A 16,714-nucleotide genomic window follows, 5' to 3' on the forward strand; every position below is an offset into this window, starting at 1 on the left:
GGTGGGCTGAGGAAGAGAAATCCAGTGTAGTGTTGGACCTGTAAATCCATGCTTATTTATATGCTGTGGTGCCAAAGCACATGGTTGAAATTAGCCAATAGTGCCTTGCCATTCCTGTTGAGATATGAGTTTACTTATTAATCTGCTAATGATAAGAATGAATGTCACTAAACCTGACTTTGTGAGTTATGTAACAGTCCTAAAGTAATGGTAATTAAGACTTGGCAAAGCCCTGGTAGGGAAACAAGTAAACAAGGGATGAGAACATGTGTAGAGAGCAGAAGATGGTCAAAACTGTAGCTGAAGAAGGGGAATGGAAGTATTGGTGGAATAAAAAAAGAAATAGCTTTCATTGCTTTTATTACCTTAGGAAGTCTCTGTGTAATAAGAGACATGACATTATTCTTAAAGTAATCCTGAATGAGAATCTGCAGAAGAAGATTTGTTATCTCTGTTTATCACTGATCTATGAAACTGGTGCTCAAAGACAACACAGTGGATAAAGCTGGCAAGAAAAATGAAGTGTGTCAAACACTTACAGAATATTCTGTGTTGGAAGGGACAAGGATCATCTAGTCCAGCTCTAAAGTGGATGGCCCCTGCAGGGATCAAACACACAACCTTGACATTATTAGCACCATGCTCTATCACGGTTGAGCTAAACTCAGTATGAGTTCTCTGGAGCAAAATCTCTCTGGACAGTTCTGTTTGAAACAGCTTTCTCTCTTTTATTCTTCCTCCTCCCCCTCCCACCTTCCCCTCTGTTTTTGAGAAGCTTTATGTGTTACAGCCCCAGAGCCCTAGCAGGGGATGCTCCCTGGGTAGGTCTTGCCCCACAGAAGAGCCCTCACCTATCACCCCATGGGCTCTGGTCACACCCTGACCACTCTCCTGCTCTTTGCTTCAGACACCTGGGTCTCTGTAAAGCACCTACTGACAATGGATGGGCTTTAAATTGGTGTCAGTGTCCTCTGGCAGTGCCTGTTTCTCTTTACACACTAGGGAGGGAGCTCATCCAGATTTTCAGACAACTAATGTCAGACTAGGGGTATCCCACCCAAACAACCATGTCAGGGACCATTTCAGTCAGAGAAACAGATTCTTCCACCTGCCAAGATTCTTCCACCTCATTCCATCATTTGACACATAGCCAAAATGATACTGACCCCTTAAATGCTGTGATGCTGGAAGGATGTGTTAAAATGTACATAATCTTATATATCCTGTATGTAAGAATACATATCCTATATATAAGAAGATATATGTATTTTAATCTCTTCTTTGTCTCCTTGATATTGGTAATGGAAAGTAATTTGTCTTCCTGCATGAGCTTGTTGGCTTAGAACTTGAGTCCGCATTTGTTCAATCTGTTTTTGAGTATTCATGTGCACAAAATTAGCCAGACATATTGTAAACACCACACTTTGTTCTCTACTGAGTTGTCAAAATGGGGTTTAAGGTTGGGTAGATTTTATCTTTAGCCCAGTTTGCTGAGTACTAGCAGATTCTACAGTGAGGAAAGAAACATATCCAGCTTAAATTTAGATATTAAAAAGGTGGGTGTACAAATGAGTTGACAGTCCCACCTGTTAGTGGGGAAATACTGATACTTCCAGAGAAATATCACATCACTTCCGCACATCAGAGATCTCACTTTGCTTATAAGCTTATTTTTGTGAGAGTCAGTCCCTGAAGAAGTTTGTTTTTCCTGACTACCAAAGAAGGCTCTGGAGACATACAGATTTTCGTCTGTCTGTTAAGGATCTGTTTTGAGGCAGATGATTCTAATTCCCTGCTCATTTCTCCTGGTCCTAATGGAATTTTTTATCAGCAACAAATTCTGCAAATTCTAGTGCAATGGGCATTACTCTGAATACTGCACACCAGGGTATTTAAAACCAGAAGTGGGCAGATGAGTGAAATTGAAAGGAGCCTTCTAGGCTTTGGAGGGACACGATAATATTGCTGAAAAGAGTCAGTGTTATTGACATCAAGGAAAAACTCCAGTTGTTTATTTTTTCTTTTCCTTTGCTTTTGTAGATAAAGTGCCTTGCATTCCTCTATTGGCAGCCCTGAAGGTGAACAACTGATGTGAAGCCTAATGCACTGGAAAAGCAGAGCTTTGCTTGCAGCATCATCCCACATCCAGACATGGCTTTTTTATTATTTATCTAATTACTCACGTAATGCCCAAAGGTTTCAAAATGGTATTGGGAATAAAGCCAGAGCTGCTTGGAGGGATCCATGAGTTTGCCTGGGAAGAGATTTAACCACCAAAGGTCTTGGGTCATCTCTGATGACAGATAGACAGGGATTATTTGGGTGTGAAAGGCTATTTGAGTATGAAGGGTTTATCTGGGTCTGAAAGACCCATCCTGATATAGTTCACATTCACAGGAAGCACCTAAGAGACTGTTTTCTTCCAAGCTTTCTTCCCAGTGTGGTAGGAAAGCAGATGCTGGGGCCTCTGGTCTTGTTACAGATTGGCACCATTCTCTGGCTCCCACCTGCGAATTCAAGCTCAAATTGACAGGGTGGGATGCTGCTGTATGAATCAGTGTTTTAAATTCCAGGCCTTCCTTTGGATGCCTTCTGGAAGCTGTTGCTTGGCTGGGCCTGCCTAGTGGCATGTACGGGCCAGCTCCTAGGATTCCATCCTGTGTTTACAGGTGGCCTTTCATCTGGGACCTGCACTTTGAATCAACTTGCTTCTGTTGTCCTCCAGGTTTGGTCTGTGAGAAAACAGACCCCTTTTCCTCCCCAGAACAGCCCCTTCAAGTGCATCCCCAGCCTGCTCAGGCACACTGGATCTGGCTCTGTGGCAGCAGCCAGCGTGGTGCCACGATTCAGATCTGTGACCGTGGAGAGGACACCGCAGGGTTTTAGCTGCTGCTGAACAATGCTTGCACAGCACTGAGGCTTTCTTGGCTGCTCCCTCTGTCCCCAGCCCAAGTAACAGGCTGGGGGATAGCAAGGGATTGGGAGTGGACGCTGTTTGGACAACCAACCCAAACTGACCTAAGAGATAATCCGTGTCTAACATCGTGCTCGGCAATGAAAGCTGGGGAATTGTCTCTGCAGTGCAGCCATTGTTCAGAGACTGTGATCATGAGCCTTTTGGTGGTGAGTCTTTGCATCACTGGTTTATTTTTTTCCTTCTCTTTGTTTAACTGTCTTCATCTTGACCAGGAAATTTCATCATTTTTGTTTTTGCAGTTGCTCCCTCCTCCTGCTAGAGAGAAATCTAGAGTTTGCACAGTGAAAAGCTGGGTACAGACTATTAGCCAGCATCTATTCCATGGCATTCTGGCACAAATAAATGTAGCAACTTTTGGTATTTGTTCCTTTCTATATTTTCAAAGAGGCCAAAGGAAGTGGCTTTTCACATACCATGCCCTTGGGCTAAGGAACACAATTTTTCAACACAATTTTTCAATTGTCCAAAAAGTAACCAGGCCAATTAATGGGAGCAAAATCCATTGAGGGTGCTCAAACACAGAGATCCCACCGGTGGCTCAGGAATCACTGGAGACTGAAGCAGTCTGAAAGAATATTCCTCTGTGGTAGCCATGTTGGGTTTTGCTCTGTTCCTTGGGAGCTAATTTTTAAGCTCGTGTTGGAGTTGGACAGAATTCTGGGCTGCCTTGACTATTGTCATGATCCAGCACACCCATCCTTGGGTTCCTACGTCCTTACATTAAAATGTGACATTTCACAAAGCATTTCCATTGAGATGGAAACCCCAGCTGACAACTGAGCACCACACAGCCACTTACTCACTCTCTCTCTCCAGCAGGATAGAGGGAAAAAGAACTGGGACACTACAAGAGAGAAAACTCATGGGTTGACTTCAAGACATTTTAATAATTGAAGTAAATAATGATGATGATGAAGAGGAAATTATAAAAATGAAACTCAAGAAAGATGAGTAACAGAAAGTAAAAACAATTGTTCACTACCAACAAACCGATGCCCAGTCACTGCTGAGCAGTGGCCCCCAGCCTGTTTCTCTCCAGTTTATGCATTGAGCATGTTGCCATATGTATGAAATATCCCTTTGAACAGTTGGGATCAGCTGTCCCAGCTGTGTCTCCTCACGACCTCTTGTGCTACCCCAACCTATTTGCTGGCTGGGTGGTTGGAGAATTAGAAAATACCTTGAGGCTGTGCAAGCACCGCTCAAAAATCACTAAAACATGCCTGAATTATTAACACTGTTTCCAGCACAAATCCGAACCATGGCCCCATACCAGCTACTATGGTGAAAATTAACTCTACCCAAAACCAGGACAGCAAGTTGGCAGAGTAGCCTGTGGAAATCATCTTGCCTGTTCTGCTGTGAATAGCAGTAGATGTTCTGCAACACTGCTACTAAACTTTTACTGCTTTCAGACAGGACTTTCCTTAGTGCCATATAGAAAATACAATACCAACATCTTCCTTATTTCTGGCAGAAATTTGATAAAGAATCTGCCATGGTCAGCAAGTATTAAAGTTCAGTGATATCTTCAGTATCGAAAAATTTATGTAACACCCATATTTGTAAAATGCTACACATTGTACTAGAGATAAGATACAAACCACATCGTTTGTTTTCAGATCACAGAAGTTACATTTGACCAGCAAGATAAAAGAACTTGGTTAAATATTGATGTATGAACTCATGAGACCCAAAACATAACTGAGCTGAAAAAGGATGAGGTCAATGAAGTTCATTACAGAGAAGTCAATGAAGTTCATTGCAATGAAGTCATTTGCAATTCATGGCAAACTGCTTTTCAGTAATCAGAAGGGGGAGGAAATGAAGCTCCTAACAGCCTTTCCCCTGGGCCTGCACTGTGACTCCACCAACAGCAAGCCCCTGTGTTGCTGCTATACCCCATCATTTCTCAGGAAGGTCCTTAGTTCCAGACCATGGTCAGCATAAAGAAAGAACAGGCACTTCCCTAAGTCAGGAAAAAAAAAAGAGTCAGAAATGGGAAAAGTCAGTCTGGTGCTACACACAGTAAAAAGAGGCACAGAGGTGAAGGCTGCCAGTTTCAAAGAGGGTGTCTGAGCTTAGCAGATTTCCTGGGAGTGCTGCTCTCAGCTAGCTGCATGAGCAGCTGAGCTCCTCCTGACCAGCTGCAGAGCCACTTTGGTGTACAGCAGGCCATCCAAAGGTCTGTGCTCTGGGAGACAAAGAAGCAAAGAGCACCATTATCAGCTGTCCCCAGCTGTAACCCCGTCATGGGACAGAGTGCCCACCCTGTCTTTCCAAAGGCTGACCAGGGAATCTTCAGGACAAACAAGGTCTGAGCACAGAACTGCTCAAACTCGAGCTAGGGCCTTAACTAGAGGCATTCTGCAACTTCAGAAAATTACTTATCATCATCACAAAAAATCATGGAAGCATATAATTTGCTGGTAGTCTGTATGCTCTGAAAACCGTGCATATGATAAAGAAAAATGATAACAGAAAAACTCACCAAATCATTTAAAATTCAAGAAGAATTCAGTACTCATCAAGTAACAAGACCTTTGTTAACATTTCAGGATATCAAATAACTACAGTCATAAGGAAAACTGATGATAAATCAGGCATTTAAAATACAAAAAAAAAAGCAGTAACTGATGCTGACACCAAGTGATAAAATGTATGCCTTCATCATGCTTCCAGTCCTGCCAGAGACAGATGCACAGAGGTGGCAGAGTGGCTTGAGAACCGGAAGGAGGAAATGAAGGAAACACAACAACCCCAAGAAGTGACCCTAACAAAGAACCCATGTAAAGACTCTCCTGCTTCAGCTGTCATCCCCGTCTCCCTCAAGTGTGAAAGTGGCTGTTTCCCCCCTCTCAACCACTGCCTTCTCCTACACATATCACCTCCTCTGGAAATGGTGCTGCCATTGCATTCCCTCTCATATACATGAAAGATGCCCCCTGTCCTTTTTCTTTTTTTTTTTTTGGAATAGTGAAAGAGAAGCACATTAACTGTGATTTATTTTCCCACTTAAGAGTTGTGAAGTATGTGATATTTCAATGAAAATTTGTCAGAAAAAAAATCTGGGTAGGTACCTCTTCCTTCTTTCTCTGCGACTTTCAGATAAAATTATTAATTGAAGTAAATATCCCAGTAGGGCTATGGCAAAAGATGCAGAGTGATCCACATGTGGTACTGCACAAAAGATTCTCTTAGCATTCAACAGCTCTGATGACACAGCTGCTAAAAGCAAAACAAACATTGCACAGCTTATCTTTCGCATGGACTTGGCACGAAGGATATTTGATTTATCAGTGCAAATAAATTGGTTAAATGTTTCTTAATGAACTCAGTTAATCCAGGCATTACCTAAAAGGTTCCAACATCAGACTTTGTAAGTACATTTCACCGAAAATTAACTTTCATGACCTCTTTCAGAGTTCCCTTATCTTTTTCATTGCACCTTTCATGTAAGGCGCATTAACTCATTAGACTAAGAGCTATTCAGGATGGATTATCATTTATTACTTGATCCAGGTGTAATTGCCTACCTGGGGTAGATCATGTGATGACAAAGGCCTGCCTAGGCAGAAAATCATCAGTTCAACCCCTAAAAGTAGGTCCTGAACTTTGAATGTCTCACAGACTTTGTTCTTGGAGGCCAAGAAAAGAGAGGGCTCTAAGCAAGATATGAGCCCAGAAAGCCAGCAGGAGGGAGAGATACTGGTAGGTGCCCTGGCACAGGGTCCAGTTTCATTCCATGGAAAGACATGCTGTGCTGCTGGAAAGAAAGGGAGGTACAAAGATCAAGGAGGCACTTCTGAGCTGCCTCCCCTTCTGCCCCTAAGGGGAAATATATCTTGGCTAAAACAAAGAGCAGTTGAAAGTAACAAACAAATTTAATTGAGACACAGCATATATTTATAAAGATAAATACAGCTAGCTGGATAATGTGTAGCCATGGTATACCAATTTAAAAAGGATTTTAAATTACTTGCTTCAGCCATTACTTTTTAATTTAATTTTTTATTGATATATAAGGAAATTTGAACCTACTATAATCATGTATATATAGTCTCACTCGATGGTGTGATAATATGATAAGTTCCTTATGTCTGTGGGCTGAGTTAAGTAAATTTGGGGGGAGAATCAAAAAGGTAACTCCTTTCTTTATATGCTGCTTTTCTCACCTCTCTCCTTTTTCTTCTCAACCCTCCAAGGAAAAAAAAATATATGGGCCTTCTCTTATAGCTCAAAAAATTAAATAACAGGCCTCACAATCAATGGGACATTCCTTTGCTACTTTTCTACTGCTGGCTGGCTTATCCCAAATCCAGGGATCCTTCACACTGTGAAGGATAAACAAAGTGATTTCTCCAGATGGCTGCTAAGCAAGTTTTGTGCTGGAGAAGGTGAGGTGCTGCAAATGTGCTGCTTCCTCAGGTGCTCTGTGGATCCTCTTTCTTTCCATGCCTGAGTGATGGCAATGTGCTGTACGCCAAATGGCCGTGCAATGTGATGGCACCAGTGGAGGGAGGGCACATGGACCACGTCTGACACACCTGGGCCAGCAGCACTGGGATTTGCACAGCCTGCAGATCAGCTACAGAAATTTGGACAAGCCTGGGTGGTGTTCATTTAGAGCTTGTGCTGGAGATCATATACTCCTTGACAGAGGGATTGTACCAAGGGATTGATCATGTTGTGCCCCGAGCTGGATGTCTGCACAGGTGTTCTAGCACCTGAAACCCGGACTTCTCCATGTTCCAGGCTCCTGCTCCTCCTCCTCCATGGAAAGGAGCATGTCAGACAGCAATTTCTCCTTTAGGCCGATTCTCAGTGCTGCCATCTAACACAAAACAACTCCTTCCCCGTTCAGCCTAAGAATGATGCCCTTAATCTCATGAACGAGTTACACAGCTGAAATTCTTGCTACAGCCGCTCACTCAGTAATGCCTTCATCATCTTCAAAAAGGCCTCTCTACAATATGATAACTGATTTTCAACCTTGGCCTGCCAGGTTCCTGGGAAAGGAAAAGCTGTGATCCAGTTCTGATATGATTATGAAAGTCTAAGAAGTATAGAGAATGCCCATTGATAACAAGCTGAAAATCATTCTGCTGTGGAGTTAGACAATGAATATTCTTTTTTTGAGGTTTCCATCTCTGCTTTCAGATTCATAATCTGCTTTCAGATAAGATAATTGACCTTTCTCTCCCTGCTTTGCTCTGACCATTCTATTTTCCAGGGGTGTCTACAAGCACAGACTTTATAAAATGAGCAAATTTAAAATTGACGTTTCCTATAATCTCTTGTTTCTGCCACCACACCCACTAATGCTTGGGCACTTGCTGCTATTTATATATATATATATATATATATATATATAAAAGATTTCAGTTGCAAAATTTGGGAGATGCAGGTAGAGACAGAGATGAGGGACATGCTGTGCCTGAGAGCACTCCTGCAGTCACAGAGCTCGTGGTAGCCCCAAAGGCTCCCCACTGATACCTCATGGCCACATTGCTGCTGTGGGAGTGCCTTCACCATCCTGGGGCTCTCCTTGTACCACCTGGCTCCAGAAACTGCTGCTCTGGTGTTCCTGCTGTGGCTGAGAAAGGAAGGGAGTCTGCTGTGTACTGTATGAAGTGCTGGGACAACTTCAGCAAATGTCATCAACATGTTTTATGATCTCAGATAATGGAACCCGTTGACTATTCATCAAGAAAAAGGCTACACCCAGCCAAGGCATGGGAATGGAGTCTACACAAATTGGCTGAGTGTTTTTATACTGATAACCCCTGAGGGAGGGACACAGGCAATAGCAGTCAGTCATGTAAAGCCATGACTATGTGATTAAAACTAGGAAAACCACTGTACCAGGGGAATGTCAGACATATCCAGGTGAAAACAAGCTCCTGGAAAATCTGAATCTGAGCTCAGCGCTGATTCCTAAGGAAAGCAGACCAGCAGGGATCACTAGGGATAACTGCACAGATTGCTGAGATATAAAGAAGTGGGACCTTAGTGCTCTGAGAAGTAAAACTCTATCAAAGAGTAAAATCCCACCTCCATGCTTACACATCCTCTCCTAGAAATCCCGTAGTGAGATGCCAGAGCACTCTGCTTGCCAGGTGGTAAATATTAACAGTGGTGGCAAAGAACAAGGAACGGTTCTAAAGAATATTACTGCAGTCGAGCAGCAGCAGCAGAGGGCACCAGTGACAAGAACATCTGACTGCTCCAGAGTCCAGAGCCAGGGCAGTCCCCACAGCCCCACAGGGCCCCTTGGAGGCTCCAGCAGCTCTCCAGAACTCTCCTTTGCATCTCTGCAGGGCTGCTTCGCTTCTGGTGTTTCAGCTTCTCTTACCACTCAGCTTTGGGCAGTGCTTCAGTTTCACTCATCTCTCATGATACTTGTCCTAACTCGTCCCTGTGGGATCCTCACCTGTGCCACGACCATTCCCACTCCAAGTTGTGCTCTGAGCCCCCTTGCCATCCTTCCCTCTTTGCTTCAGGTGCCCTGCCCCAGATGGAAGGAGTCACACCCCAGGTACCTCTCCCTGGCTGCCCCACACCCTGCGGTGCTTCCCCCAGGGATGTGCCTGCCCCATGACTCCCCCTCCAAGAATTTCAGCACTCCTTCCCATCTTCCACAAGGACCCACACCTGGAATTCGAGAGGTCATGGCCACTATGACTCTCCTTTCATAAATATACCATAAAACACTCTAGAAAATTCTGATCTCATCATTTTGCTATGAACAGAGTTTCCTTTCCTCAGCCTTCCCGATGACCTCCCAGAGCACAGCAGACTAGCTAAGCACAGTCACAAAGCTGCAAACCAAACCAAACCAAACCAAACCAAACCAAACCAAACCAAACCAAACCAAACCAAACCACCTTCCACCTGAAACCAGCTGGGTTCCAGGACTGCAGGAGAATGGCAGTGACAGCTTGTGGAAGAGCCACAGCATTAAAGGCATGGGGTTTGTATCAGGGTTCACATCACACTTGTGTCGGGTATTGCTCTCTGGTTTTCTTCAGTGGCTCACACCCAGACCCTTGGAAGTCAAAACCCTCCCACAGCTGCAGCACATCTGCCCTCTCTGACCTGCCCAGCTGTCCCCTGCCAGTGCTCCACATGTGGGGAGTGTCCCCTGCATGCCTGGGGACACTGAGCGCTGGCAAAGCTCACAGGTGCTCCTGCTGCCCTCTCAGCACAGGGGCAGGGGAGCAGTGCATGATTTCTTTTACTGCCAGTATGTTCTCCTGTTCCCAGGGTGGGAAGGGCCATCTTGGTCATATAGCTCAGTCGGGGTGACTCCAACTCACACAAGCAGTTATGAGTTATTTTCAGAGCCTGAAAATCAACACCCTTAGTGGCAAGATGCTGTCATATTTATGAAGGAAAGGACAGAATTTGAATCTTACCTGTTATGGCAAGACAGAGCCAAGGTCCTCCTTCAAAAACCTTGGTGAAAGCCAGCCAACTTTAAAGGAAGGACTGGAGAATTGCACTCTTTGCAATGAAAAAAAGTTGCATTTACTGATCCTATGAATTTAATCAGCTATGTGAATGACTGAAGAGTAAAAAGAGTAAAAGAACAGCATGGTGATTTAACTTTGCATCAGGAACAAACAAGTGACATTTCCTAGCTTTAAGTGGCCAAAGATTTGGAAAACCAAAAATATATCCAAAATATATTCTGAAATGCTACTGGCCTAGGAAGATTTGGTGTGAAAATCCCATTCATTACTTGTACCATGCATATCACTAACAGGAAACATGGCTTTATGCACACTTTTTCTCCAATGAATTTACTCATAGTGAAAACATTTATCATGGAAGGCCTAGAGACAGATAAACTTTGGCAGATCAAACGAGACCAAAAGCAATAAACAAAACCATAAAGTATCACAGAAAAACTGCAGATATATAACTGCACCCACTACATTTTTTCCAGTTGTTCAAGGATTTTTTATTATTCTGCTGACTCCTCTCAACTGGGTCCTCCTGTTAATACGTGCCTTTGTAAATTATGAAACCATAAACTAATGCAGTTTGATATGATCATCTCTACAGAACAATTAATTTTTGCTTTTTAGACTGCCAGCATAATCTTTCAGGGTTCAGCCAGACTGAGTTCAAAAATGATAAATCAATCACAAGTCCTCCTTATCTGAATTTTTCTTTCCTTAGCTACTGGCTCTTGACATGATTTTGACTACAGCATTTAAGTGATTCTATTGATAAAGCAGATAAAGTTTTAAAAGAGATAAAGTGATATGAAACCAAACCAAAGCACTGTTTCACTCAACAGTAAAACTTTCATGCTTCACTGGAAGTATGTTGTGTGAATCACTTTACTTGAAGTTGCCTGAAGAAACCAGACAAACATACCAGTAAGCCTATTTCTCTTCATATATGTACAAGCTGTATGCTGACATATGGGCATAGGTGTCCAAAAAGTTGCTCCTAATTTATCCCTCATTGCTCTTTATCAGTCTTCAGGTTTTTAAATAAAGTATCTTTAACTGTCTACCAGTGCCAAGTCACACATGACTCTTGCAAAAGTCTCCCCAGTAACTTGTTCAGAGCAATATCTCACAAAAGGACCAGCTCCCTCCTCCTCTCTGTGGCACTCCCATTTCCAGCACAGCATGTGCCAAAGGTAAAGGAAATGTGAACAGGGAACTTTAGCCCATGCAGTGAGGTTGCACTGCATGTTTCTGAAAGCAGCTGAAGCATTCAGACAACAACCTGCTTGTGACGCCTTTTATTCTTGTTTTAATATATTTTTTTTATTATTGTATTTATGTATTATTCAGGAAGAAACTGGACAGCGTTGCCATGCATGTGGTGTGATCCACAGGGCTGTTCCATGCAGGGCCAGGACTTGGACTCAGTGAGCCTTGTGGGTTCCTAACAACTCTGGACATTCTATGACAATATGATTCCCATAATTTCTGAGGTCTTTCAGGAACTGATTTCACAAGATGTCAGTGTTTATAAAGTCTTGAATTCTTAGTGTTGACCCATCACATGTGGTCAGTCCCACTGAGTCTCCTTTGGCAGTTTTCCACAGGCTGGGTCAAATGCTGAAGCACAGATTCCCCTTTCATGATTGGTAACACCTGTTTTGGGAGATTTTTCACATAAACAGAGCCAAGAACCTTCCTTCAGAACTCATCCAAACTGTGGGTGAGCTGCTAGCTTATTCCCAAACTTACTTTATGGATTTCCATCTGTATAACTCCCAAAAACCTTATGGAAAGACATTTTGTCATTGGCTGCTTTGATCAATTTGTACATCTCAATATGATCCATTACTTTTCTGTGGATCACCCAAATGCAGCTCAAATCTTCTCTGACCCTGCTCTCTTCAGACCCTCTGCTTCCAGTACATGGATTTTGCAAAGCCTCCTGCATCCTACTATTACTGCATCTCTTGATTTCCTTTAGAGACACAAGCACTGTTAACAAAGTTTTCTTTCCAGAAACATTTCTCATGCATGCTTTAAGAGAACTATTAATGTCTTTGCTGTCAAGTTAGCCCTGTGAAACAAAGGGAGAAGAAACATAACTAAATCTTGGCCAGGCTTATTGATTATTTCTACTCACTTCCATTTACGCAGACAGAAGTACCAGTACCCCAACTTCTAAATCATGTAGTGTTCATTAGCCTTTAAGATCTAATGATGCCAGAAAAATAATGTTTCAGCAGCACAGCTCCTGGGAAGGAGAAGGCTTCCAGATGGCCTTCTGTTCCCCAAACAAGAAAAACCTGCTGTGAAATGCTGCTGCTGAAACAGCTTGAATATACTGATACAACCCAGGCTTAAGTAGGATTCCAGTGGTGTAAATCTATTGCTTTTAGGTTAAAATGTAAAAAACCATTTTTCTTCATGCCAAAATTGCATCTGATTTTGTGGAGTCCACTATGAAGCCTGTTAATGAGTATTTTTATGTTGGGTCAAATGCAGTGGCCAAGTGAAAATCAGGCAACACTTACATCTTTCCCAAAAACATAGGAGGGTAGGGGGTCTGCCTCTGGCCTGTGGTTTCCACAGGGCCAGGCAAACCAGATCTGCTTCTTTTAGGCCTGACCAAACACAGCTCTTCTACCATTTGAAGCTCAGTGGTGACCAGGCAAGCACCAGACAAAGCCAGACTGTTCAAAGCTCTGCCCAAACACTTGGTGACACCTGATCATCAGCACATCAGGCTGGCTTTGTCACCATGCTTGTCTGCTTATCAGCAAACATGTCATCAGACAGATTATCCTACAATTATTAGGATAGTGCTTAATGCTGGTTATTGATGACTGCTGAAGATTGATGGCTGCTAGCCATTAGTAGATATGAGTGGCAGCACACAGTGCCACAGATCATTGCTCTCAAGAACATGCAAAAAAGATATTTATAAAGTTGGCAGATCTGAAAAGTTACCAACTAATTTTGACAATGACCCCTATAGTATTTTCCTCACAGATGAGGGAGAACTGGATTATTATGTCCTGTAGCTTGTCTAGATCTGACCTTAGAACCAGAAAGAAAATAAAGGTTGGAGCTCCCCTTGCTGTTATGACTGCAGTATCTTTGAGACAAATGGTATGGCTCAGCTTACTTGTGAAATGAAACAAAACATCCATCTGAGAGCAGCAGGCTGTAACCAAAGCCCTCTGCATGATAAAGTATCTACAGCCATTTAAATGAGACGAGAACCATCCAGGGCTTTAGCTGCCCTGGAGACAGAGGCTCCTGCACTGCTGTGCTTCCCACAGAGACAAAAGGACTCAGAGGCTCGGCTGCCAGGTCTGCAGGAAGGCCAACACACCCCTTGCCTCTGGGGATTTCTCCTGAAGGGATCCTGAAAAGGCAGCAAGTGGAGAGGGAGGATTGACAGCTGTTGGACTGCACGGGACATGAGACACTTCATGATGTGAGGGAGGTGCTCAGACAAGGTGCTGAAGAGTGAAGGAAGAGCTCTACAAACAAGCAGCAAGCTGGGAAATAAATGATTCTCCAGTGTCCTGTGTTAAAGGATGTTCTCAGTGTAATTCCCACTGCTGACACAGACTGTGGTAACTGCACTGAGTTCAAGGCTTTCCTCTGCTGTGTCTTGCACAGTTCCATGGAATGGGCTGGCCAGGCTCCCCAGAAACCTCTGCTGTATTCTGCTCTATGCAGGTAGCCAAAAGCCTGAATTAACCTTAGAGCAAAGCCTGATTAAGTTAAATACAAATTAAATATTTCTAGCATTGGATGATAGAACCCTCTATGGCAGGGGGTTAGTACTAGATGATCTTCAAGGTCTCTTCCAACTCAAACTACTCTGTGATTCTACAGTAACTCAGCTATGTAATTAGAGATTGGGCCTAATCAGCAAGTACTGGATTTTAAACACTGCAAATCTAAAGTTAAAAGGCTGCTGAATATACAGTATGCTGAATTGGAAGCTTGATAGGGACGTACCAAAGTCCAGGTTTCCACTCAACTCTTAGAAGGAAATATTTGAACAACTCAATATTTCTTTTACTCCCTGGAGATATTGTCCCCTGCTTGCATATGTGCAAACAGGAAATTTGTTCAATAACACAAACAATTTGCTGCATGGTTTGTGACAAAAATCTACAGAAAAACTGCAGATACACAGCTGCAAGCATGAGGAAATGCAGCCTATGAAATAATGACTGAAATAGCCATTTAATCACCATTGTCATCTGCCCACACGCTGTGCACACAGTGGTAAGAGATAAGAGGTTTAAAGTAAGTCTTACAGAAAAAGACCCAGGAAATTATTCAGTTTATCAAAAGAAAGGGGAAGCATGTAGTAGGAAACATGGTCAGAGAAGGATTTTCCATCACACGAGGCTGCTGCAAGAAGCATGCCATCTGTTGCAAGAGGTGAAGCTAGGATGCACACTGAACTAGAAACACAGCATTTATCCTTCACAGCATGAGGGATTCACAGTGAGACAAGTGTCTCAAGCACCAGGGTGAATCATGTTTTGGTACATGGTGAGTGGATGTGTTCACAGATGATTCCTAGATCAAGCACCCCCTGTACTGAATTTGAAGAGGGAAATGTTTCAGGGAAATCCACATGCCTGTGTTATGGTGAGATCAGTCTAAGCAATCAAACCCCATCTTCTGGCCATAAAAACCCATGACTCAGTTAACCTCTAAATGTACCAGCCACTCCAGATTGTGCAATATTTATGCCTTTTTATGGTATAAATAAAGCCAACTATGCCCTGGTGATATTATCTCAGTGTGCAATTTCTTCCAGGATACCATGTCACTATTACTGCAGCAGGAAAGGACAGGGACTGGTTGAAGCTTGCTAGTTAGGAATACATATTTGGGGGTTTGGTTTAAGTTCTGCTCAACACACAACAACAGAGCAAGTCATTTTGAGCAACCAAGCCTGAACTTGTTGTCCAAGTTCTCTCTAGAAGGATGAAACTAGCATGCTTCAGATACACGGCTTTCTCACAGTCTCTCTGTAAAAGAAGAACCTCAAATCAGAGCTGATCTACTGAATTTCATTGTTCTTGTTCCTTTTCCCCACATGTAAAATGGGGGTTGGTGGGAAAAGGGTCGCTTACTTCATATGGGATGACTCAGAAGTAGGAGGGCTTTGGTTTTGGGGCAGTGAGAATCACATTATTGCTTGGGGGATGGGAAAGGGACAACCCTACAAAAAGTTGTTTATAGAGTTAAAATCACCCTGCAAAAAGAGGACAGCAGGTTCAGGTATGCTGGAAGGACTTCCTGGAAATAGTTAAATCTTCCAGCCAGTTGAGAATCACTGCAGCTGGTTTTCCAGCACAGGAGACTGAGTGGAAGAGCCAGGCTGTATTCCCTTGGATTGGCCAGCAGCAGCAGCAGCCACCAGCCAAGACACGAGGTGCTGGCTGTCAAACCCCGGGAGAGCTGGGGCCAGGCACAGCCAGCTCTAATGTCTGCCACGAGCTGAGTGCACAACACACTTCAGACAGAGCTGGTACTTCCATTTCCACCTGGGAGGGCACCTGCAAGTGGGTGCTGTACCCCAGTGCCATGACTTTAGGAGACAGCTCTGAGCAAGTCATGGATAAAGACATGGGGAAGGGACCCATGGCCTGGGCACGGGAACATGGCTTTGAGACATGGAGACAAGCTGAAAAGGGAGCTGAGAGTGGGACAGAGCTGAGAGTGTACAGTGAGCAACATGGACCAGGCCCCCTGGAAGAGTAAGCACTTTACTGTTTGCAGCTATCTGCTTCTTTTCTGGTGTCAGTACTAGTTTTAACATCTTTACCTCTTCCCACAGCCTTTCCTGCCATTGAATCAGATGCTAATGCCAGTTTTCAAAGCTACACATTTAATTCCCCAAACCTCCCATCAACTGTACTTGTATCCCAGGTCCACAGGCGACAGCAGAGTGCACAGGTGAGAGAGAACATCCACCAGTCTCCTTCCATATTTTGTTTTCTAAAAAAAACCTTGACTATGCAAATCATTATCAAATGAAAGCTGAAGCCAGAGGACATTCTCTGTACATAGAAGGAAGACAAAAGTTGGAGCTAGCATGCTGGATATATTGCATCAGCTTGTTGCATTTAAGTTGCACTTTTCTGTTTTTGAGCCAGTGGGCTCATTAAGTTGTCTCTGATTCCTTGGTCCTATTCCATGCTGCTTTACTCTGCTTCTACACTCATCAATTCTCATGGGCTGCAGTGAGAAGATGATGCATAAATCATAA

The sequence above is a fragment of the Fringilla coelebs genome, assembly GCF_963513975.1.
Source record: "Fringilla coelebs genome assembly, chromosome: 8".
NCBI lineage: Eukaryota > Metazoa > Chordata > Aves > Passeriformes > Fringillidae > Fringilla > Fringilla coelebs.